Genomic DNA, 25817 nt, shown 5'->3' with positions numbered 1-25817 from the left:
TAAAATTGTAGATATAATTATTCTGTAAATTGAAAAGATCATGTCTGTGGTTACACCTTTTTTTCTGGCCGCACCATGAGGCATGCAGGATCTTAGTTCCCCAATCAGGGACCAGGGATCGAACCCGCACCCCCTGCAGTGGAAGCACGGAGTGTTAACCACTGGACCACCAGGGAAGTCCAAGTTACATCCTTTTATAAAGCTAAATATTTGTGAGGAATGAAGAAGAAAAATCTGCCAGGGTTTTTATTTATTTATTTATTTATTTATTTGTTTGTTTTTTATGGCTGTGTTGGGTCTTTGTTTCTGTGCGAAGGCTTTCTCTAGTTGTGGCAAGTGGAGGCCACTCTTCATCGCGGTGCGCGGGCTTCTCACTATCGCGGCCTCTCTTGTTGCGGAGCACAGGCTCCAGACGCGCAGGCTCAGTAATTGTGGCTCACGGGCCCAGTTGCTCCGCGGCATGTGGGATCCTCCCAGACCAGGGCTCGAACCCGTGTCCCCTGCATTGGCAGGCAGACTCTCAACCACTGCGCCACCAGGGAAGCCCTGCCAGGGGTTTTAGTACGTTTTTTTTTTTTCAGAATGAGCTTTTTGATTTGCCATTTTTATGTTTCTAATTTATTATTTTAAAAAATCTTTAATACTTATCTCTACTAGTTGTCGAATAGTAAGTTTATTTTTATTTTTCAGTTCAGTGGAAAACACTAAAGGCTGTAAATTTTTTTTATCAGTACACCTTTGGGTACCTTCCTTAGATTTTACATATGTTGGTCTTAGAGTTTGTACTCTTTAAACTATTTATTCCTTTTCACCAGAGTTAATTCGTGAGATAAGTTTTTGTTTTTAAATACAGGGCCTGTGTGTATGTGATTTATTATTGTTCTTGTGGATTTTTTTCCTAGTATTTTTTTTAACATCTTTATTGGTGTATAATTGCTTTACAATGGTGTGTTAGTTCCTGCTTTATAACAAAGTGAATCAGCTATACATTATACGTATATCCCCATATCTCTTTCCTAGTATTTTTAATGAAAATTCTCAAGCAGACAGGGAAATTGAAACAGTTTCATAGTGACTACTCGTATACCCACCATCTTGATTCTACCATTAATATTATGTTAGTTTTATCACATATCTGATCATAAATCCATTGTCTGTTCGTCAGTTTATCTTACATTTTGATCCATTTCCAAGTAAACTGTAGACGTCTGTGTGTGTGTGTGTGTGTGTGTGTAAGAAAAGGGTTCTTAAATCATTTGAAATTGTTTCAGTTTTAAGTTTTCTGAATGTGCTTTTGAAATATTTTCTAACAACCACTGTCATATTAAACAATAGTTTAAAAATGAAATATACTGTTTTCTATTCCAGTAGTATTACTGAACTCAATTTTTCTGTAAATAGCTAGCTTACAAAATTGACACTGATGGCACCGAGCTATTCCTCTTTTGGAGGACAGGGGTATTCATCGTGTGTATGTTCATCTGTGTGCGTGTGCTTTTGAAGAGGAATGGTAGATAGTTTGGTTTTTGTTTTTGATTAAGCTGAAGAGCTATTGAACGAAACATACACAGTTTCTCTAATCTAGTAATTCTGCTATTTCCTTCAGTTGCAAATCCAGGAATGAAATATTTTTTCTCAGTTCTCCATTTCACTACCTTCCACTTCGACTATTCCCCTACCCTTCACATATGTGAAAAATTCTGTGTTGGGCTATTCACTAAAAAAAGAGCCTTTGCTTGCAGTAAGAGAGCATGGTTAGACCCTAAGATTTTAAGTGGTTCATATGACAAATTCCAGAATGTTAAAGATGTACTATATGGAATAAGGAATTTAAAATTTGTAGATTGGAGAGGTGGGAACAAACAGAGTGCAATTAAATAAAAGGTAAATAAAGTAAAATTCAAAAATTTATTTGGGGAGGGTGGCTTAGGGACAAGAGAATTGGGCTCTTCAGTGTCTAGTAATTATTGTTAGTGACATTCAGAACATAATTCATTAATGGAATCTGGCACCATTTTTGCTAATGGTATTTAGGTTAATTGCAAGTTCGTAACCCTTGCTCCCTAAAGATATGAGGTTTGTATAAGATGGATATTTCATCAAAGAATGCTCTCTTGGCAACCATTTCTTTCATCTGATTTTCAGGTGTCTGGTTTTGTCACTAGGATTTCTAATCTCTGAGTTGTTCTTCCCTTTCTGTCTTTTTCTTGGGTGCAATTTGTAGTTTTTCCCTCCAGCCTCAGCATTCTAAGTCAAGACATTGTGTATTTCCTGTGCCATAGTATTTTCTAAAGTTCTTTCTCTTTAGTCTTCACAATTACAGCCCATTTCCGCCATCCCTACTCTCCCATGTTGTCAACCCAGTCAGTCCAAGCTGAAGGGGTCTTTTTGAGGAACTAGAAAATAAGTGTTTTCGTGTACACGTTTCATCAGTGATTTATCTAAATAAAGGGAGGTTGCGAGAGAGAGTACCTGGGTGGTTGATACTGCCATTTATCAAGATAGAGAAAACAGGAGGAAGGCAGATTTTGTTCAGAAGATGGAAAGATGCAATTTTTTTTTTCAGATTAATTCTGACAGGTGAGTGGGGACTTGGAACTGAAAATGATTTATAAGTAATTAAGGTCTGCATCTTATAAAAGAGGTTTTGACTTGAAACTTAGATGCGTGACTTAATGTAATAAACCGTATTTGAAGTCCAGTAGCTTCAAAGAAGTCTCAAAACGAACATGTATTGGGAAGTAACCTCCTTAAAACACGGATTTAAAGAGAAAGTAGAGACTTTCAAAGAGATTGAGGAGTGGCCACGGAAGTCAGAGAAACCAAGGTAATGTTTCTAGAAGGTAAGAATGGTCACAGATACTGAGAGGTCATGTAATAGGAATATTAATGATCATTGGGTTTAGCAAGTATGAGGACATTTTTGATCATGATTCAGTAAGGCAGTTGAGAGGAAGAGAGAGGACAAAAATTCAGTAAACCTTGAGAAGATAGGGTAAATTCAAGAATGGTTGAAAGGTGAGGATGTGGATTAGCAAAAGCAGACTAGTCTTTAAAGCCTAGCACTAAACAGAAGGAAGGAAAGCTCTTTTTGGTGAATTATATACTGTCTGTACTTTATTTTCTTTTTCAAGGCTTTAAAATTTTTTTCATGCTTTTTAATCATTTTAAAACACATTCTTAACAGTTCTTTTGTAAAACAAATTTTCAAAATGCAAAAACTTACCTTTAAAACAGAATAAGCTCTTAAAACATATGATAATATATTACTCCCTTTATTTGAAAGTTCATTAATTTTAAGGACATAGATTCTGAAAGGGTAAGATATCCTTAATTCTAATAGGCAGTTGTATTTTTATATTCCAACTTTGCTGCGTGTAAAAGGAGCTAGTCTTAAGAACTGGATTATAGTTTCTTAACAGGAAATAACATTTATTAAAACTAGTAAAGCTACTTTTTAAAATAAGTTGCTGTCTAAGGGTATCATGCTCAAAATCCAAAAGTTACCTTGGCCTTGGAAATCCAAATTTACCAATATGGGTACTGAGTTCTGTTATAAAATTGCTTTCTGACTAGGAGATTTGAGTCTTTCTCTGATAATGTATATATACCATATACTCTAAAAAGTAAGTTTACTATTTGACAAAATTCAAATATAATGATCAAGATCACTTCTTAAAAATGTATTAGAGTTTGAGTAAACCTTCTGTGTTGGATCCAAAATAAATGAAGGATGCAAAAGCAAAATTTTTATCAAATATATCAGTGTTAAAAATAAGGACGGAATAAGGGCTTATGTCCAGAGCAGGGAAGAATAATTATGAAATTTATGAATCTGAGTCTCTAGGCACTTACTGGAAATAAAAATTATTTACTGCTTTTCATATTTTGAGTATTTTTATTTGATCATGTGAAAGTGTCTGATCTAAGTCTCCATGGGCTATGAATAAGAAATTAATGGATATCTATGAAATGCAGGATTATTATATCTTTTTTATGGATTCTCGAACATGTAATGGAAGCAGTAAACTACTTCAAATAAAAAAATTTAATAGAAATCTCAACAGGACTCTGATTAATTAATTTAATATATATTTTTCCTTTTGCTGGCATTTACCCCATAGGTTGGTCTTTAGTAGTGTGACACGATTTTATCTGTTTAATGCAGTCATAGGAAACTATTTGTCTGTCAAAAGTTGCAAAACTGCAGGGGAAAAAATGGGGGTCATGTGAAGGAGAGAACCAACTTCATTTTTTTGAGATAATCACCTTTAAGCCTAAATTGTTTTACAAATTAAAACATATATTTTTTTTTAGTAAATACTGTCATCAGATATCTGCTTCAGAAAAATAGGACGGCTTAGTTATTTCTGTCTTAGATGACTTTGGAGGTTGTTTCTTGATCTTAAGATAAACACACACACACACACACACACACACACTCTTTGTCAACATGGTGTAAATAAAGGAATAATTTGTACAAGGGGTTTGATCTCCGTTTTACTTTTGGCGCTATTACTATGTAGCTATATGACATTGGACAAGTCTTTAGTCTTACTGTCTCATTTTGTTCATTTGTAAAAATAAAAGCCTTACACTATGTAAAATTTAAGGTTACCATGTACTTTTAAAGTAATCTTTATTGTGTCTGTGAAAGATTTAGAATATTCTTCAGTTTTCTGTTTATGTTCCATTGAGTCACAAATAAATAAGAGAACCAGAGGAATTGGAGGGTTTGTATGGTATGCAGTGGTGTATAGAAATGGAAAAAAAAAAAAAAAATGAAGAGGGCTGAGCAGAGAAAGAAAGGAAGGCTTGAGGAAATAAGCTTTCAGAAGGTAAACCTTTTTTTTTCTTTTTCCCCACATATCCTGATATTCATTTGGGTTCAGAGTATTATCTCCTAGTAATAATTGTTCCTAAAAATACCAATAATCTTTTAATCTATTTTGGCCACTTTTTATCCTCAAACTTACAGAAGCTCTTCTCCAAATGAAATAAATGTCAATAGGGAATTATTCTTTAGCTACGCCTGGAGATACCCTCTCTTAAAAGAATTGCTGAAAGAATTGCCTTCTCAGAAATATTCACACTACAAATTATTTCCAGTAAAACCATTACATACCTCATAGTTTTCTGGTAATGATGAACCTAATTCTGTAAGCATCAGTAGTTTAATGAATTATAAAGTATGAAAGAACAGACTTTCGGACATAGTAACAGTTGAAATGACTATTGAAAAATTTCAGCCAAAAGATAGGCTTGATTGCTTAATGTAATTTACTAATTTGTATGAATTCTGTATACCTTTATGATTAAAAATATGAAGCTCATTATGCTCGTTTGATCAGACCAAAATTTCTCTTTGCAACATAAATTATTTTTCATCTTCCTGTTCTGTGTGTTTTTATTCTAAAGGTATGAAGTATTTAACTAAAGCCATCCTTAATGTAAGTAATTTTGTGATTCCTGTTTGTATAAAGCTGAGCTAGCTAGGGTACCCACTAGCAGTATGTGAATATTTACATTTAAATTAATTAAAATTAAAAAAAATAAATCTTAAATGCATTTGCCATATTTCAAGCGCTCAGTAGTTCACATGTGGCCTGTGGCTTATGTACTGGACAGTGTAGATACAGAACCCTTCTATCATCAAAGTTCTATTGCTCAGTACTGTAATATTTATGAGCATTGTAATTTAACATGAAGGTAAAAAGAAATAGTGCATAATTTAATCTAGTAATTAACAACTTGTTATTAGACAATGAATAAGTGCTTCTGTGATGCATTCATAAAATATATACTTGTCTAAAACATACTCTGAGACTTCTTATTCTTTTTTTTTTTTTATAAATTTATTTATTTATTTATTTATTTTTGGCTGTGTTGGGTCTTCGTTTCTGTGCGAGGGCTTTATCTAGTTGCGGCGAGCGGGGGCCACTCTTCATCGCGGTGCGCGGGCCTCTCATCATCGAGACCTCTCTTGTTGCGGAGCACAGGCTCCAGACGCGCAGGCTCAGTAGTTGTGGCTCACGGGCCCAGCCGCTCCGCGGCATGTGGGATCCTCCCAGACCAGGGCTCGAACCCGTGTCCCCTGCATCGGCAGGCGGATTCTCAACCACTGCGCCACCAGGGAAGCCCCCTTAGTTATTCTTTTGATTTCAGTTTTCATGTGTTGTACTGATACTGTGGTGGAAATGATTTATACCCACCTCCCAAACAATTTATTTATAGTGAATTAGATGAGAAAAGGTAGTGATGATAATTAGAAAAAGTTTTTCTTTTTTTTTTTTTTCATTGAAGTATAGTTGATTTACAATGTTGTGTTAGTTTCTGGTGTATAGAAAAGTGATTCAGTTATACATATATATATTCTTTTTAATATTCTTTTATATTATGATTTATTACAGAATATTTAACATAGTTTCCTGTGGTGTACAGTAGGACTTTGTTGTTTATCTGTTTTATACATAATAGTTTGTATCTGCTAATCCCAAACTCCTAATTTATTCCTCCTCCACTCCTTTTCCCCTTTGGTAACCATACATTTCTTTTTTTTTTAACATCTTTATTGGAGTATAATTGCTTTACAATGGTGTGTTAGCTTCCACTTTACAACAAAGTGAATCAGCTATACATATACATATATCCCCATATCTCTTCCCTCTTGCGTCTCCCTCCCTCCCTCCCTATCCCACCCCTCTAGGTGGTCACAAAGCACCGAGCTGATCTCCCTGTGCTATGCGGCTGCTTCCCACTAGCTATCTATTTTACATTTGGTAGTGTATATATATCCATGCCACTCTCTCACTTTGTAACACCTTACCCTTACATTTCTTTTTTATGTTTGTGAGTCTGTTTCTGTTTTGCAAATAAGTTCATTTGTATCATATTTTAGATTACACATATAAGAGATATCGTATGGTATTTGTCTTTTTTTCTGACTTACTTTACTTACTGTGATAATCTCTAGGTCCATCCATGTTGCTGCAAATGGCATTATTTCATTCTTTTTTACAACTGAGTACTATTCCATTGTGTATATATACCACATCTTATCCTTTCATCTGTTGATGGACATTTAGGTTGCTTCCGTCTCTTGGCTATTGTAAACAGTGCCACTATGAACATTGGGCTTCATGTATCTTTTCGAATCAGAGTAGAAAAAGTTTTTAAATGGCACATAAGGCAGTTATATGCTGAAATTCATTACAGAAGAATGACAGAAACAAGAGACATTGTTGTCATAGAGTGAACTAAAAAAGGTGACTCAAAAACATTTGCGTTTCAGGCTCTTATAAACCCTTAACTCAAGCTGCTTTCTTCCATTGTCACTCCCTCCTGTAGGTTCTGTTTTCAATTCTTTGAGACAGCTTGGTGCACCTTTTCCTGCTCCTAGTAATAGTTGACCTGACAAAGTTTTTCAGATTCATAGTTGTGCCTTGAGCTTAGAGATAGTTTACTGTTCTTTCAAATTCTAGGTTTCTGATCTATGCTGTACCCCGATTTACTGAATTTGTACTATTCCTCTAGATGGATCACTGATTTTTGGTCTCTGATTTTAATATAAATTGATTGATTCTTCCTTGTCTATGGACTTCTCAGGGAGAAAACCTTGGAACCTACTGGTAGCCCAGCAGGAAGCTAAGAGGTAGATTGAAAATAGATTGAATTTTGCATGACCTGTCAGTGTTTATTGTGTAAAAAGATAGTGTCACAGAACATGTTACTAGGTAAAAATATGTTCTTTTCAGTCATATTCAAACTCTTTAGCCAAATCTTCCTCTATAGGAATTGACATCACTAGCATCATTTTAAGGCATACTTGAGGAAAATACAAAGGCGACTAGTTGTGGAAGAACCCCTGAACTTGGTATTTGAAAGCCCAGGTTTGAATTCAGATAGCTCCTGTTTACTACTACTAGATTCGTGACCTTGGTTAAGTCATTTAACTTCAGCTTTCTTCAAGGGAAAAATGTTTCTCCCATGCTTGTTTTGTCTCATTCATGCTTGTATGAAAGTATAAGCACCTAGTACAGTTACTGGAACAAAGGAGGTACTTGATAAATATTTGAATCTGAGTCTTGATTTGTTGGTGTAAAACAACAAAATTATGTTTTAACAAAGTTGTACAGTTCTAGAAAAGAAAACAAGTCAGCCTTTACATTTTTCATAAACTGGCAGAGAAAACTTGGCAGAAACTTTTTTTTTTCCTTTAGAAGGATGTTTATATGAACAAAAGGAAGATCAACTGATTTTTTATACAGGAATTTACATATAAATCATTTAGTGTTTGCTTCTTAGATTTTTTTTTTTTAATGCTTTGAAGGGTGTTTTAAAAATACCTTGTCTTCGTGTTGTTGTACAAGAAACTGAAAAAATTCCTTTTGTGTCTTTGAAATGCATATTCTTATTTCTCTGAAATAGTCCTTAAATAGGAAAATTTCATCCTTAATATTAACTTTTTTTTTAACATCTTTATTGGAGTATAATTGCTTTACAGTGTTGTGTTAGTTTCTGCTATATAACAAAGTGAATCAGCTATATGCATACATATGTTCCCATATCCCCTCCCTCTTGCGTCTCCCTCCTACCCTCCTTATCCCACCCCTCTAGGTGGTCACAAAGCACCGAACTGATCTCCCTGTGCTGTGCAGCTGCTTCCCACTAGCTAGCTATTTTACATTTGGTAGTGTATATATGTCAGTGCTACTCTCTCACTTCGTTCCAGCTTCCCCTTCCCCCTCCCAGTGTCCTCAAGTCCATTCTCTACGTCTGTATCTTTATTCCTGTCCTTTGGCAGAAACTTTTAATGCCTAGACAATTTGTAGAAAAGTATATCATCAAATCTAAGTCTTCTTTTGAAAATATATAGTAAACTCAGATATAGAATATATGACTATTGATATTTGGAATATCATCTTCATTTTCCTTAACGAAAAAATTTTTAATGCTGTTTTAGGCAAAAGTTGTAAATTAGGTTTTTTCTCTACATGTATTTGGTTTTTTCAAGATTTAATTAATAATGTATGTGGCAGATTATAAAGGTAAAATTTGGAGCAGTCGTTCCAAAATAATCAAGAGTATATGAAAGCAGAAGTTTTCCCAGTACAGAATTTGTTCACATGCTCATGAACAAGTATCTTGGTAGGTATCCAAAAAAAGCACAGCTGTGGATTTAATTTATGGGATTAACTGTACTGTCTCAAATGGGGGTGGGGATTTTAAAAGGAATAAATTTTTCCCAAGAATGTATTTCATTATCTCTCCCATATCAAGTTAATTATACAGCAGAGTTGAATTTTTGAGTATGTTCTAAATATATGTCACTTTCTCAGACACGTTTCCCGGACCACCCACCCTAAACAGCACCACCTTAGAACTGTTACATCATGCTGTTCTTGTTTTTCATGTTCCAGTCTTCCCATTGTCACTGAAGTTGTCCTATTCATTTACTTAGCTTTTGTTTGTCTATCTTTGCTTCTATGAGATTATGAACTTTTTCTATCTTATCACTCTTTCCCTGTTACTAGTGCATAGTACATGCTTTATGAATGAAGAAAAACTAGATTAATTCATTGTGTGGTACTCTGTAAAATAAGAGTTCTCTGGTGTAACTGTTGTATAATGTTTGTCTACTTTCTAGGACTTACATAATTTTCGTTAAAAAGCTGTGTGCATGTGTGTGTATGAAGTTCTTAGAACTGTCTGGCATATAATAAATGGTCAATAAATGCTATCTATTATTATAAGTAAAAGATTATAGAAAATGATGTTTTTTTGCCTTTATAGCATATGATCAATCATATCTGCACCTTATTTGATCCTGAGTCCTTAGCTGAAATGCATCCCTAATGTTTTTTTCATTTTCAGAAATATAAGGTGTCAGAGGCAGAGCCTTTAGTGTTGAGGATATTTTCTATTAGGGATTTAGTAGGGGGAAAATGTGAAATAGTAGTCCTGAATTTATACATTTATTTAAAAATTAGTCACTTATCTTTTGGGTACTCAGTATGATAGGATAAAAAGACGTGATATTTATAGCAGCTTTATTAATAACTGCGAAAACTTGGAAGCAACTAAGATGTCCTTTCACAGGTGAATGGATAAACTGTCATACATCCAGAGAGTGGAATATTATTCAGCATTAAAAAGAAATGAGCTATCAAGCTGTGAGAAGATACAGAGGAACCTTAAATGCATATTACTAAGTGAAAGAAAGCAATCTGAAAAGGCTACATACTGTCTGATTCCAATTATATGATGTTGTAGAAAAGTATGGAGGCATTAAAAAAAAAAAAAGAAGAGTGGTTGCCAGGGGTTGGTGCAGGGAGGGATGAATAGGAGGAGCGTAGAGGGTTTTTAGGGCAATGAAGATACTCTAAGATACCATAATGATAGATACATGCCATCATAACCCATAGAATGTACAACAGAATTTTATGTCTAGTCTACGTATCTAAGATTGTAGGCTTCTCGATTAAGTTATTCCAGTGTTAGAAATTGATGCTATGGGAAATGGAAGAGTCTTGAGTTGTGTTTTAGCTATATTGTTAATCGCTTTAAATGAAGCAAGAAAATGTATTCATTTCTCAATAATAGACGTTAATATTTGTAATTCTTAAGTGAGATTTCCTGGAGTTTTTACTTTTTGTGATGAAAGCTCTTACCTTCTCTCATGCCCAAAACACATGCACATGTATTTGGAGTTTTGATTTTTCAGAATTACGTATAAAACTCTCAGGACCCTGAATCTATTTAGCGTGTTAAATCTAAACCTAAGCCATACACATGTTAATTATATGTTCATGATTAATGGGTAAGCATACTCCATATGGTCTAATCTCTGAAACTATACTAGTAAGTTTTGGGGCCAGTCTTTTAGTCTCTTAATTCCTCTTCAGATAAAATTCTTCCATTATATCAGATAATATATAGTAGTACCCTGGATATATCAAATTCCTTTCTTTGAATTCGAAGAACTCAGTATTCTTATTTAATTTGATCTTTAATTTGGAAGGGAGATGCAATGCTATTTTACAATAGCATCTCACCTATAGAATTCTGCTGCCTACAACTAAAGATCCAAAAATAAACTAAAGCTTGTGGAGTGACAAAATTTATCTTTCAAATGAAAACACATGTAGTTTATTCACAGGAGCTCTCATTCAGATTCTTGTTGTTCATTTTGAGCCTAGTTGAAATATACTTATGTTATTTTTAAGGCCTTGCAGGAAGGAATGGGGCCTTAAAGTGAAAAATGAATACTGATGAGAAGCGAGAAGACAGAAAAAACATGTACGATGTTAAGTACGGGGTCTCAGAAAAGCAGAACTATCAATAGATAGTATTAGGACAGATACAGCCCATATTCTGATGAAATCACTTTTACAGCATAGTTTAATAATTATTGATAATAGTGATGATCATGAGCTACTAGTAGAGTTAAATACAGTAGTTAATATTTTGAGTTGTAAAAGGTGGGTAAATGTGAAATATATTTTAAAATATTTTCATTGAAAATGGTAAAACTAAAAACTGGTGTTGATACTTTAAGGCAGACTTTCTATAAAGGGCCAGAAAGTCAATATTTAAGGCTTTGTAAGCTGTATGATCTCTGTATGAACTACTCAACTCCACTGTTGTAATACAAAAGCTTTGTGTTTCATTAAAACTTTATTCAGAAAGTAGGCAGAAGGCCAAAGTTAGCCAATCCCTGATTTAAGGAAAAATTCTCAATTCTGTGGAAAACTTAAATGTCCAAAATACCTTGTTCTAAGATAGACAAAACCAAATACAAAACTGAGCGAAATAAAGTTTTACTATGTCTCCAATTTAAGAACAGAGGAATCAAGGCAGAGAGAGGACTTGAGTGGCCTTTCTTTTTCAATAACACTTTTTTAAAAATCATGGTAAAGTATATATAACATAAAATTTACCATTTTAACCATAGGGTGTACAGTTCAGTGACATTAAATTCACAGTGTGTAACTGACACCACTACTTCTTTCTTTTTTTTTTTTTAAGTAGTAGCTCGTGTGTTTTTTTTTTTAATTAATTAATTTATTATTATTTATTTTTGGCTGTGTTGGGTCTTTGTTTCTGTGCGAGGGCTTTCTCTAGTTGCGGCAAGCGGGGGCCACTCTTCATCGTGGTACGCGGGCCTCTCACTATCGCGGCCTCTCTTGTTGCGGAGCACAGGCTCCAGACACGTACGCTCAGTAGTTGTGGCTCACGGGCCTAGTTGCTCCGTGGCATGTGGAATCTTCCCAGACCAGGGTTCGAACCCGTGTCCCCTGCATTGGCAGGCAGATTCTCAACCACTGCGCCACCAGGGAAGCCCGACACCACTATTTCTACAACTTTATCATCATCCCAAACAGAAATTCTGTGCCCATTAAACAACTTCTTATTCTCTCCCTTCAGCCCCTTATAATCTCTATCCTACTTTCTGACTGTATAAATTTGCCTATTTTAGGTCCCTCTTATAAGTGGATCATACAGTATTTGCCCTTTTGCTTCTGGCTTATTTCACTTAGCATAATATAATATGTTTTAAGATTCATCCATGTTGTAGCATGTGTCAGAATTTCACTTCTTTTTATGACTGAATAATATTCCCTTATATGTACATATATTTTGTTTATTCATCTGTTGATAAACACTTGGGTTGTTTCCACCTTTTGGCTATTGTGAATAATGCTGCAGTGAACATTGGTGTACAAGTATCTGCGTGAGTCCATATTTTTTCAGTTGTTTTGAGTATGTACCAAGGAGTGGAGTTGCTGGATGATATGGAAATTCTCTGTGTAGCTTTTTGAGAAACCATAACAGCTACACCTTTACACATCCCCACCAGCAATGCACAGGGTTCCAATTTCTCCACATTCTTACCAACACTTGTTATTTTCATTTTTTGATAATAGCCATCCTAATAGGTGTAAAGTGGTATCTCATTGTGATTCTGATTTGCATTTCCCTAATAATTAATATTCTGGATATGAATCGCTTACCAGGTAAATGATTTGCAAATATTTTCTCCCATTCTTTTCACTCTCTACATAGTGTCCCTTGATACACAAAAATGTTAAGTTCTGATAAAGTCCAATTTATCTGCTTTTTCCTTCTAAGAGTTTTACATAGTTTTAGCTCTTATGCTTAAGTCTTTGATCCATTTTGAGTTAACTTTTGTATATGGTATTAGGTAAGAGTACAACTTTATTTTTTTGCATGTGGGTATCCAATTTTTTCAGCACTAATTGTTGCAAAGGCTATCTTTTTCCCATTGAATGTTCTTGGCACCCTTGTTGAAAACCAGTAGACCATATATGTGAAGATTTATTTCTGGGCTGTCTGTTCTGTTCCATTAGCATATAGATCTATCTTTATGCAGCACTATACTGTTGTAATTACTGTCACTTTGTAGGAAGTTTTGAAATAAGGAAATGTGAATTCTTCAACATTGCTCTTCTTTTTCAGGATTTTTTTGGCTATCCAGGGTCCCACAAGATTCCATATGACTTATAGAATGGAGTTTTCTTTTTCTTCAAACAGTACTGTTGGGATTTTGATAAGGATCACACTGACTTTGTAGATTGCTTTGGTAGTCTTACCACCTAACAATATTAGGTCTTCAAATCTGTGAGGTCTTCAAATCTGTGAGTACAGAATATCCTTAAATTTATTTAGGTCTCCTTTAAATTCTCTCAGCAGTGTTTTTTATTTTTCAGGGTATAAGTCTTGGGTCATCTTGGTTATATCTTCCTAAATATTTTATTCTTTTTGATGCTGTTATAAATGGAATTTTCTTCTTAATTTCTTTCTCAGATTGTTCATTGCTAAGAACTAGAAATGCAACTGATTTTTTACTTAATTTTATATCCTGCAATTTCTCTGAATTCATTCATTAGCTCTGGTAGTGTGGGTTTTGTTGTTGTTTTGGTAGACTTTTTAGTGTTTTCTACATATAAGATCATGTTATCTTTGAACAGAGGTGATTTTACTTCTTCCATTTAATTTTGATGCCTTTAATTTCTCTTTCTTACCTAATTACTCTGGCTAGGACTCCCAGTACTTTGTTAAATAGAAATGATGAAAGCAGGTGTTCTTTTCCTGTTCCTGATTTTAGGGGCACAGGTTTTTAGTTTCTTACCATTGAGTATGAATTTAGCTGTGGGCTTTTCATATTTGGCCTGTATCATGTTCAAAAAGTTTCCTTCTCTTCCTACTTTACTGAGTGTTTTTATCATGAAAGGATTTTGAATATTGTCAAATACTTTTTCTGCATCAGTCTGCATAATTAACTAATGCAATTTCTGATCATTTTTTCCTTTCATTTTATGATTATACTCTGTTACCTTGATTCATTTTTATATGTTGACCTGTCTTTTCATTCCAGGAATAAATCCCATGTAGCCATGGTATATAATCCTTTTTAATATGCTGCTGAATTCAGTTAGCCAGTACTTTGTTGAAGATTGTTACATCAGTAATATCTTAGTGTGGTTTTCTTTTCTTGTAGTTTCTATGTCTACCTTTGGTATCAGGTATTGCTGCCCTCATAGAATGAATTAAGATGTCTTCCCTCTTCAGTTTTTTGGAAGAGTTTACGAAGAATTGGTGTTAATTCCTTTTTTTTAAAAATTGAGGTATATTTGATTTACAGTATTGTATTAGCTTCAGGTGTACGACATAGTGATTCAAAATTTTTACAGATTATACTCCATTTATAATTATTATAAAATATTCCTGATGCTGTACAATATATCCTTGAGGCTTATTTATATTATACATAATAGTTTGTACCACTTAATCCCCTACCCGTATTCTGCCCCTCCCCCTTTCCTTTCCTCTCTCTCACTGGTGACCACTACTTTGTTCCCTGTATCTGTGAATCTGTTTGTTCTTTGTTATATTCACTAGTTTATTTTTATACATATAAGTGATATCATACAGTATTTGTCTTTCACTGACTTGTTTCACTTAGCCTAATATCCTCCAGGTCCATACGTGTTGTTGAAAATGGCAAAACTTCATTCTTTTTTTATGGCTGAGTAGTATTTTGTTCTATATAAATATATATTCACGTCTTCTTTATTCGTTCATCTTTGGATGGATGGACACATAGGTTGCTTCCATATTTTGAGTATTGTAAGTAATGCTGCTATGAACGTTGGGGTATATATTCAGTATGTTTTTGTTTTTGTTTTTTTTCAATATGTCTTTTTGAATTAGTGTTTTTGTTTGCTTCTGATACATACCCAGGAGTGGGGTTGTTGGATCCTATGGTAGTTTTATTTTGAGTTTTTTGAGGAACCTCCATACTGTTTTAAAAAGTAGCTGTACCAATTGATATTCCCACCAACAGTGGACAGGGGTTCCGTTTTCTTGACATCTTTGCCAACATTTGTTATTTGTGGTCTTTTTGATGGTAGCGATTTTGACAGGTATGAGGTGATATCTCATTGTGGTTTCACTTTACATTTCTCTGTTGATTAGCAGTGTTCAGCATCTTTTCATGTTCCTGTTGATGTTGAGTTGCATGAGATCTTTGTATATTTACCCTTTATCAGATATATCATTTGGATATTAAATAACCTTTTATCAGGTACATAGTTTGCAAATATCTTCTTCCATTTAATAGGCTGCCTTTTCATTTTGTTGATAGTTTTCTTCACAATGCAACAATGTTTTAGTTTGATGTACTCACACTTGTTTATTTTTTTGTTTTGTTTCCCTTGCTTGAGGACATATGTCCAAGAAAACATTGCTAAGACCAGTGTCAAAGAGTGTACTACCTGTGTTTTCTTCTAGGAGTTTTATGGGTTCAGGTCTTACATTCAAGTCTTTAATCTATTTTGAGTTTATTTTTGTATATGATGTGAGACAGTAGTCCAGTTTAACTCCTTTGCATGTAGCTGTCCAGGTTTATCAACACCATTTATTGAAGAGGCTGTCTTTTCTCCACTGTACATTCTTTCCTGTTTTGTCATAGATTAATTGACCATATAAGCATGGGTTTATTTCTGGGCTCTCTATTCTGTTCCATTGATCTATGTGTCTTTTTTTAGGCCAGTGCCATACTGTTTTGATTACTACAGCCTTATAGTATGGTTTGAAATGAGGGAGTGTGATACTGCCAGCTTTGTTCTTCTGTCTCAATATTACTTTTGGCTATTCAGGGTCTTTTGTGTTAACACACAAATTTTAGAATTATTCTAGTTATTTGCTTTTGGCATTATGAACATTTTAACAATATAAATTCTTAAAATCCATGAACATGGTATATCTTTTCATTTGTATCATTTTCAGTTTCTTTCTTCAGTGTTCACAGTTTTCTGGTTACAGGTCTTTTACCTACTTAGATTTATTCCTAGGTATTTTATTCTTTTTGATACAATGGGAAATCAAATTGTTTTCTTAATTTTTCTTTTTGATAGTTCATCATTAATATATAGAAATGCAGCAGATTTTTGTATATTAATTTTGTATCCTGCAAGTTTGCCAGATTCATTAATGAGCTTTATTAGTTTTCTGGTGACATCTTTAGGATTTTCTATGTGTAGTATCACATTGTCTGCAAACAGTGACAGTTTTACTTCTTCCTTTCTGACTTGGATTCCTCGTGTTTCTTTTTCTTCTCTGATGGTTGTGGCTAGGACTTCCAAAACTATGTTAAATAAAAGTGGTTAGAGTGGGAATCCTTGTGTTGTTCCTGATCTTAAAGGAAATGCTTTCTGCTTTTCACCGTTGAGTCTGATGTTAGCTGTGGGCTTGTCATATATGGCCTTTATCATGTTGAGGTATGTTCCCCCCCAACACATTTTCTGGAGAGTTTTTATCATAAATGAATGTTGAATTTTGTCAAAAGCTTTTTTTGCATTTATTGAGATGATCATGTGGTTTTTATTCTTCAGTATGTTAGTGTGGTATCACATTGATTTGCAGGTATTGAAAAGTCCTTGCATCCCTGGGATAAATCCCATTTGATCACAGTGTATAATCTTTATAACGTATTGTTGGATTTGGTTTGCTAATATTTTATTTAGGATTTTTGCATCTGGGTTCATCAGTGATATTGGCCTGTGATTTTTTTTTTGTAGTGTCTTTGTCTAGTTTTGCTATCAGGGTGATGTTGGCCTCATAAAATGGGTTTGGAAGAGTTCCTTCCTCTGTAGTTTTTGGAATAGTTTGAGGATAGGTATTAATTCTTTTCTAAATGTTTGTTAGAATTTGCCTGTGAAGCCATTTGGTCCTGAACTTTTGTTTGGAGGTTTTATTTTGTTTTTTTTTTTTTCTTAAATTACTGATGCAATTTCATCTAGTAATTGGTCTGTCAGTCGTTTCTGTTTCTTCCCAGTTCAGTATAGGGAAGATTGTACATTTCTGGGAATTTGTCCATTTCTTCTAGGTTGTCTATTTCATTGACATAATATTGTTCACAGTAACCTTTTATGATCCTTTGAATTTCTGTGGCATTGGTTGTAACTTCTTTTTCATTTCTGATTTTATGATTTGGATCCTTTCTCTTTTTTCTTGATGAGTCTGTCTAAAGGTTTATCAATTTTGTTTATCTTTTCAAAGTACTAGCTTTTAGTTTCTTTAATCTTTTTTTATTGTTTTTTAGCCCCTTTTTCATTTATTTCTGCTCTGATCTTTATGATTTCTTTCCTTCATCTAACTTTGGGTTTTGATTGCTTTTCTTTTGGTAGTTCCTTTAGGTGTAATGTTAGGTTGTTTGAGACTTTTCTTGTTTCCTGAGGTAAGCTTGTATCACTATAAACTTCCATCTTTGAACTGCTTTGGCTACATCCCATAGATTTTGGATCATTGTGTTTTCATTTTCATTTGTCTACAGGTATTTGGGGGTTTCTTCTTTGATTTCTTAAGTGACCCATTGGTTGTTTAGTAACATATTGTTAAGCCTCCATCTGTTTGTGGTTTGGGTAGTTTTTTTCTTGTAGTTGATTCCTAGTCTCGTAGCATTTTGATGGAAAATATGTTTGATATGACTTCAGTTTTCTTAAATTTACTGAGACTTATTTTGTGGCCTAGCACGTCACCTATCCTGGAGAATATTTCACATGCACTTGAAAAGAATGTGTATCCTGCTGCTTTTGGATGGAATGTTCTATATGTATCTATTAAGTCCATCCATTTTAATGTGTCATTTAAGGTTAATGTTTCCTTATTGATTTGCTGTCTGAATGATCTGTTCCTTGATGTAAGTGGGGTGTTAAGCAAAAAGTTAGAAAATGTGAAGAGCAAACAGAGCTGAAGAATATGTAACTGAAATTTTAAAATACGTTAGAAGGAATCAGGAGTAGGTTAGGTGATACAGAGCAACAGTCAGCAAACTGGGAGACAGAGTAGTGGCAATCACCCAAGCTCAACAGAAAAGTGTTTAAATTTAAAATGAGGATAGATTAAGAGACCACTGGTACAAAGTCAGGTGTAAAAACATTAACATTATAGGGGTCCTTGAAGGAGAAGAGAGAGAGAAAGGGGCAGAGAACATATTTGAAGATATAACAGCTGAAAACTTCCCTAACCTAGGAAAGGAAACAGACATCTAGGTCCAGGATGTACAGAGTCCCAAACAGGATCAACCCAAAGGGGACCACACCAAGATACATTGTAATTAAAATGGCAGAAGTTGAAAAGAGGATATTAAAAGCAGCAAAGGATAAGCAACAGTTACACATAAGGGACTGAGCTGATTTTTTAGCAGAAACTCTGCAGGTCAGAAGGAAGTGACACAATATACTTAAAGTGATGAAAGGGAAAAGTCTACCACCCAGAAAACTCTACCTGTCAAGGTTCTCATTCAGATTTGATACATCAAAATTTTACAAACAAGCAAAAACTGAAAGAGTTCAGCACCACCAAACAAACTTTACAAGAACGTTAAAGTGATTTCTTTAAGCAAAAAAGAAAGGCCACAACTAGAAACAGTAATCTTTATTATTTTCTTGCTTCAGTTACCTTTGGGTTTGGTTTCCTTAAGGTGTGCATTTAGATTATTGATTTGAGATCTTTTTTTCGCTTGTTTTTTGTAAAAGTAGTTACAGCTGTAAATTTCTCTATTAGGACTGCTTTTGAGCAAATCTTACGAGTTTTGTTATTCTGTATTGTTGTTTTCATTTGTTTCAATTTATTTTTTAATTGTCTTATGATTGCTTCTTTTACCCATTCATTGTTAAAGAGTGTGTTGTTTAGTTTTTACATATTGAGAATTTTCCAGCTTTCCTGTTGTTATTGATTTCTAATTTCATTAGATTGTGATTAGAAAAGTTGTTTTGTAATATTTCCATCTTTTAAAATTCATTAAGACTTGTTTTAGGCCTAACATTATGGTCTATTATGGAGAATATTCTTTGTGCACTTGAGAAGAATGTGATTCTGCTATAGTTGAGTGGAGTGTTTTGTATGTATCTGTTAGGTCAGATTGGTTCATAGTGTTATCAAGTCTTCTCTTTCTTTATTGATCTTTTGTCTGGTTGTTTTTCATAGTTGAAAATGGGGCATTGAAGTCTTCACTGTTACTGTTCTACTGTCTACTTATCCTTTTAATTTTGTCCATTTTTGCTTCATATATTTTGATGTTCTGTTGTTAGGTGTGTATATGTTTGCAGTTCTTATATCTTCTTGCTGTGTTGAACCTTTTGTCAATATATAATGTTCTTCTTTGTCTTTTGTAAGCTTTTTTGAATTAAAATCTATTTTATTTGACATTAACATAGCCACCTCAGCTTTCTTTTGATTCCTGTTTACATGGAATTTCTTGTTTTATCTTTTTACTTTCAACCTCTTTGTGTCTTTACATATACAGACTCTCTCATAGATAACATGAAGATGGATCCTTTTATTTTATCCAGCTTCCTTTTTTTTTCATTTTAATAGGAGAATTTAATACAAAGGTTTTATGAGGAAGTACCTTGAAATACATAAGTGTTTGAACTGATCCATTAGTTTTCCTTATCGTAGCTTCTTTCCAAATTCATAAAGTTACCAAGAATATTCTTTTAGCCATTTCATCTGAGAGTATGGAAACATTAGTGTATCATATGTTGTTTGATGAACTATAAAATGCTCATTTGTCCAGGGGTTGTTTGGAGGCATATCCAGAATTAGATTAACATGATTGTGGAGACTTTTGCCCCTTTTATTTAGCTTCTGTTGAATCATAGCTGGTGTTTGTAATTTTAATAGTATCTATCCTGAAGTTTGAAATCAATGCAGTTAGAATGAAGTAACCAAACTACAGATATGGAGAGCAGACATTATTATTGAGAATTCACTTCTCTTAAGAGTAGCTAACATAATTGAGTCAATCTGGAAAAAAGAAAAGGAAACAATGATTATGACACTAAAGAAAATTGGGATAATATATGGTCATTGAGATATTTTATTATATTTTGAATAACTAGTTTATTTTAATATTATTTTATTTCAAAATCATATGATAAAAGAAGCAGTTTTCTAGAAGTATACTGAATAGGGCACCTGGAGTTTTCTCTGTTCCTTCCCAGTCTCACTAATACAAAGAGAATGAGAGGAGGCCACTTGGGAAGAGAAGTTGAGAAAGTTTTGGAAGAGGGGGAGCTGTGGGAGGAAGAAATAAAGAAAAAAAGGAATTCTCATAGAATCTTGGAAAGGCTTGGGAATGTGAGATACCAGGTATCTTGGAAGGCAGGGTGGACTGAAACCAAGAAAATCAGTTGAAGTTCATATAAAGAACTAGTAGGCTCCATTGCCCAAACCCCTATTCCCACAGAAGATTAGAGGTTTATTATCTGAAGATACTAAATCAGAGAGACTCTAAACATGTGACCATCAAGCTCATTCAAGGGTGGGATAAGGTGCTATGCTTAACCAAGGAGATAAATACATAGAAACTCTTCACATGGAATGGTGAGGTTCCCCCCAGTTATTTCTTCTTGACTTGGCTCCCACAGCATCATCAGTGTGCTTTTGCCCACTTCGGGAGGAGATTGGAGGATTCTCCTATGGGTAAACTGAACTGTTCCAGATGGTGAAAAGGTAAACTATAGATGTTGACCTTTTTCCCAAAGAAAAAGTGAGCTTGCATCTTCTATAGCTAGATTCTCTCCTTGTTGGACTTTTTGTTAAAATAAGCTTCCTTTATCTAAAATTTCTAGTTCTGTAATACATAACAGCCTTAGGTTTAATTATACAAATAAATATTACCATTCTGAGATGAAGAAACTGGAAAAAAGGGAACAATTTCAACAAAATTTCAATTGTGTATTTCTGAAAATACTCAAGTGAGTGTATTGGACTATCAGTGTACTTTTAAAAAGATACTATATTTCAGTAAATTATACTCACCTTTTGTGCATTATAGTCAGTGATGAAGCAAATCACTGCACATCTCTCAATGGCTTAAAACAACACTAATTCTATTTTTCAGCTAAGGGTTGAATGATATACTGAGGGCCTGCTTCAAGTTCTGTGTTAGATACACATCTGTTCTACATGTGTCTCATTCTCCTTGAAGTAATGGGCTAGCTAGGGCATGTTCTTTCTATGGTAATGGCAGAGGTACAAGAGGTCAAACCCAATTGCCCAAGCACATTTTAGCTTCCACTTGCATCACAGCTATTAACACCATTCCGTTGGCCAAAACAAGTCATGAGGCAGAGCCCAGAGTTATGGAATGGGAAGTTATACTCCCACCTTTAATTGGAGGAATTGCAAAGTCATAGGGCAAAGGTTATAGTTTATGGCTGTACTTGAGATGTAATAAGGTCTGGGACTGTAATCTTTGCAAAGGTCAGTGGTCCTCCATACTCTTCAGTCATTAGATCCCCAGTATGACCTGAAAACTATTTGTGCTTTGAGAAAGTGTTACAGGAATTTTAATCAGTGATCCATTAAATGTACTTTTCAGAATTGAAATATGTATGAAATAAAGGTTATAGTATTTTTAATTTTATGAGTAAGCTATAAGGCATATTATATTGCCATAATTTTTACCCTAAACTATTTCTTTAAGTGAATAATTTTAGAACATTGACATAGAAGATATTCAACGTATGTTTATTGTTTGGTTGATGTATTTTGAGTCTCAAATTACGACATTAGTGTATTATTTGGCAGAAAAGATTAGGAGGAGAGGGAGAAAAGGCAATGAGCATAAATTGAGTGCCCCCCAATATGCTGGATACTATAAGATAGCATATCTATATCTCACTTTATCTTGATTTGCTCTCTTCTTGTTTTTTGGGGTTATTTTGTTTTTCTTTTCCTTTTTACAGATAGGATATCTGAAGTGCCCAAGTCAAGACCTTGGGCATATTCTGTCCAATCGGCAAACCCAAAGGCCCCTTTTCCTGCCCTTTAGAGGAAGCTGAGCTGAAACCTTTGCCTTGGCCACTGAGGAAGCTCAGTTTTCAGTTTTACCCATGTGCAAGTGTCAGTATTACTCAGTGAGTAGGAAAAGAGCATTGCAACTAAGGGACCAGTGAGAAAGCTGTCTTAGATAAGGGAATAGAGTCCCATATGAGAACTGAGAGACAGTGGGTTTGTATCATATCTCATTCCCTCCCATTGTAGAAAAACTAGAAGATGACTCACGGTCACTGCCCCACCCCAGTAAATAAATACCCTTCATCTTGAGGATTATGTGTTTCATTTTTGTTTTTTAGAAAATGTGTATATTTGTTACCTTTTAAGTGTCATTGAAGGTCAAAATAAAATATGTAAAAAGCCATTATTTTAACTTTATTTTATTTTATATAGGTATATAATTACTGTATGTTTATATTGTGGAGTTATATATTACATATTGGTATATAATTTTGCTTGCTATTGTCTAAATACTTAATATATTTTTGTAGCATATGAATCATGCTTACATACTATTTTGTGATTTAAAAAATGTTTGGAAACTGTTCTTGTTGCCCATGGTTGGCTCTGGTGTTTCATTTACTGTATTTAGGTTAATTTGATTTCCTTTAACATGTCTTATGGACATTGCCCATACAAATGCTGGAAAGTTTTTTTCTTCAGTTCCCTTAAATGAGTTTATAACTGTTGACTTACTTATTAATGTCATGTTTTAAAATTGTCTTTCCTTGGAAAGGCAGTATGCAAATTATATACCATATTTAGATTGAAGGTTTTTTCTTACGGTAAAATTTTTTTGATTCTCTGTTGATTTGGCCAGGACATACATATAAAATGCTAAAAAGCATTTTGACAGAAAGTAGACGGATGGAAGTCTAACAATAACATTTGCATCAAGGAATTAGGTGAATGGAAGATTTAAGAATCCATATAAATTGACCATATCAATTCAATAAATTGAGAAGGGAGTAAGACTTAATTGTTATAACTTTACAGAAAATTATTTGCTTATTTTGGTGAAACCAATTGTTTCATGTATGTGTAGATAAATTCATAATATATGGGATTTTTACCTTAACATGATATTCTACATTTTAAAGGTTTCTCTTTTAATATATAGATGTGTTTCTTATTGCAGGATGTTTCGTTTCACTGTTTTGTAGTATAGCTTCTAATTAAATCATATAAGAATGTATATGAGAATTTCATGGGAAAAATATTTACAAGTAGTATCCTTTTGATCAATAAGAAAAAAACTGTTGAGTAGATACTATCCTTATTCCCATTTTACACAAGAGGAAACTAAGGGACACGGGGTAAGTAACTTGTGCAAGGTCATGTGGAAATAAGTGGTGGAACCAGGAGTCAGACTTCTCCACCAATCTGTCTGACTCTTAAGTTTATGCTCTTAATGACATAGTCACATCCTCTAAGATAGTAATTCTTAGAGCCCAGTCAACAGGCCTCTGGGAATCCCTGAAACCATTTCAAGGGTTACGAGGTCAAAACTATTTTCATAATATTATCAAAACATTATTGGCTTTTTTATTGTATAGACCTTTGAACTGATAATACGGAAAAACAATGGTGGCTAAAGCTGCTACTTCCTTAGTCAAGGCATTGGCATCATACTATGCTAATAGTAATCATATTCTTCACTGGCATGCACTCGCAGGTAAGAAAAAAAGCCAGTTTCACTTAAGAATGTCCTTGATGAAGTGTTAAAAGTGATTACGTTTATTAAATCTTGACCTTTGAATTACATCTTTTTAATGTTTCGTAAGACTAAATGGAACTACACATAAAGCACTTACGCTGTATACCAAAGTGCCACGGTTGTCTCAAGAAAAGGCATTTGTGTCATTGAGTTGTGAGCTGAACTAGCCAGTTGTTTCATAGAACATGATTTTTACTTGAAACGATGACTGACAGACAAATTATGGTTTTGTAGACCTGAGTATTTAGCAGACAGTATAAACCTGTCACTTCAAGGAAAAGAATTGACAGTATTTTTTTGCCAGTAAAATTTAGGCAACATTTTCTAAGAGAAAATTAGAATTTTAGGAGTTTGATTCTGCTGCCCAGTAATTAAAGACTTTTCAGATGAGATGGATGATGATATAAATGAATGTGATATTTTAAAATAGTATAATGAAATGTGTTATCACTTGGAAGATCTATGTAACTCAGGGAACCAGTGTTTTTCAAATGACCAATGTACAGTGTTGCAAAATCTCTTCAAAGCAGAAGATGGATTTTCATGTTAAAATGTATGGAAAGTTTCAGATTCCATATTATAAATAACTTTCAGGAAATTACCACCTGTGAAGTTTTGATGTAGTATCAAAGAAAACTATCTTCAGTTACTTGGAAATATTATTAAAATAAATTTCCCATTTGCCACTACTTATCTGGGAATAAGTATGAAGCCAGGCTTTTAAATATTTTAAGTTAAACAGTATATGGCAACAGATTGAATTCAGAGCAGATATGAAAATCTTCTATTAAACCAGAGCTTAAAGAGATTTTAAAAAATGTAAAATAGTGCTATTCTTCTCACTATTTATTTGTTTTAGAAATATAGTAAATCTTCATTAAAATGTTAGCTATTTTTCTGTAAAATTGATTTATTGATAATTTTAGATGAATTAATACATACCAGTTTCTCAGTTTTTATTTCTAATATGGTAAATATTAATATATTTAACCCATGTAAACAAAATGTTCTTTAGGGTCCTTTTTTTTAAGAAAAAGAGTGTAAAAGAGTCTTAAGGACAAAAAGTTTAGGAGCTGCTGCTCTAGAAAAAACATATTTAGAAAGTACCGTACAGGGCTTCCCTGGTGGCGCAGTGGTTAAGAATCCGCCTGCCAATGCAGGGGACACGGGTTCAAGCCCTAGTCTGGGAGGATCCCACATGCGGCGGAGCGGCTGGGTCCATGCACCACAACTACTGAGCCTGCGCTCTAGAGCCCGCGCGCCTAGGACCCGTGCTCCGCAGCAAGAGAAGCCACCTCAGTGAAAAGCCCGTGCACCGCAGCAAGGGGTAGCCTCTGCTTCCCTCAACTAGAGAAAAGCCCGAGTGCAGCAATGGAGACCCAGTGCAGCCAAAAATAAAATAAATAAATTTAAAAAAAAAAAACATTCACTTAAAAAAAAAAAAAAAGTACCGTACATGTTAGGACAGAGAAATTGAAATTGCATGTTTTTGAAAGTGCATTAAGTGGTCTACACTTGGTAGAGAAAGAAGCAGTTTCTTTGGTGTCCATTGTTAGCTCTTAATCAGATATCAAATATATTCATTTGAATTGAGTGTCTTTCTCAAATCATTTATAATTGAGACACTGATTTGTATAACATTGCTAGTGTTTACTGAGGTTAACATGATACTAATGTGATCATTTACTTGAGAATTGTAGACCTTTATAAGCTATGTTCAAATTGTAGA

At 34.1% G+C, this 25817-nt stretch overlaps 1 protein-coding gene across 7 annotated transcripts in view; it reads left to right on the top strand.

Annotated features, from left to right (window-relative positions):
* Nucleotides 1-25817, top strand: part of CEP170 (centrosomal protein 170) — a 147448-nt gene that overhangs the window by 10478 nt on the left and 111153 nt on the right. The window contains exon 2 of one of the 7 annotated variants that reach the window (XM_059940754.1): nucleotides 5419-5450. The exons of the other annotated variants lie outside the window; for them this stretch is intronic. The gene's annotated coding sequence lies outside the window, so the exon portion shown is untranslated. The remainder of the gene's footprint in view (nucleotides 1-5418; nucleotides 5451-25817) is intronic. 7 annotated transcript variants of the gene reach the window in all.

This window comes from Balaenoptera ricei, chromosome 1, assembly GCF_028023285.1.
Source record: "Balaenoptera ricei isolate mBalRic1 chromosome 1, mBalRic1.hap2, whole genome shotgun sequence".
Classification (NCBI taxonomy): domain Eukaryota; kingdom Metazoa; phylum Chordata; class Mammalia; order Artiodactyla; family Balaenopteridae; genus Balaenoptera; species Balaenoptera ricei.
Note: the sequence above shows the minus strand (reverse complement) of the source record. Positions and strands in the feature narration are given on the sequence as shown.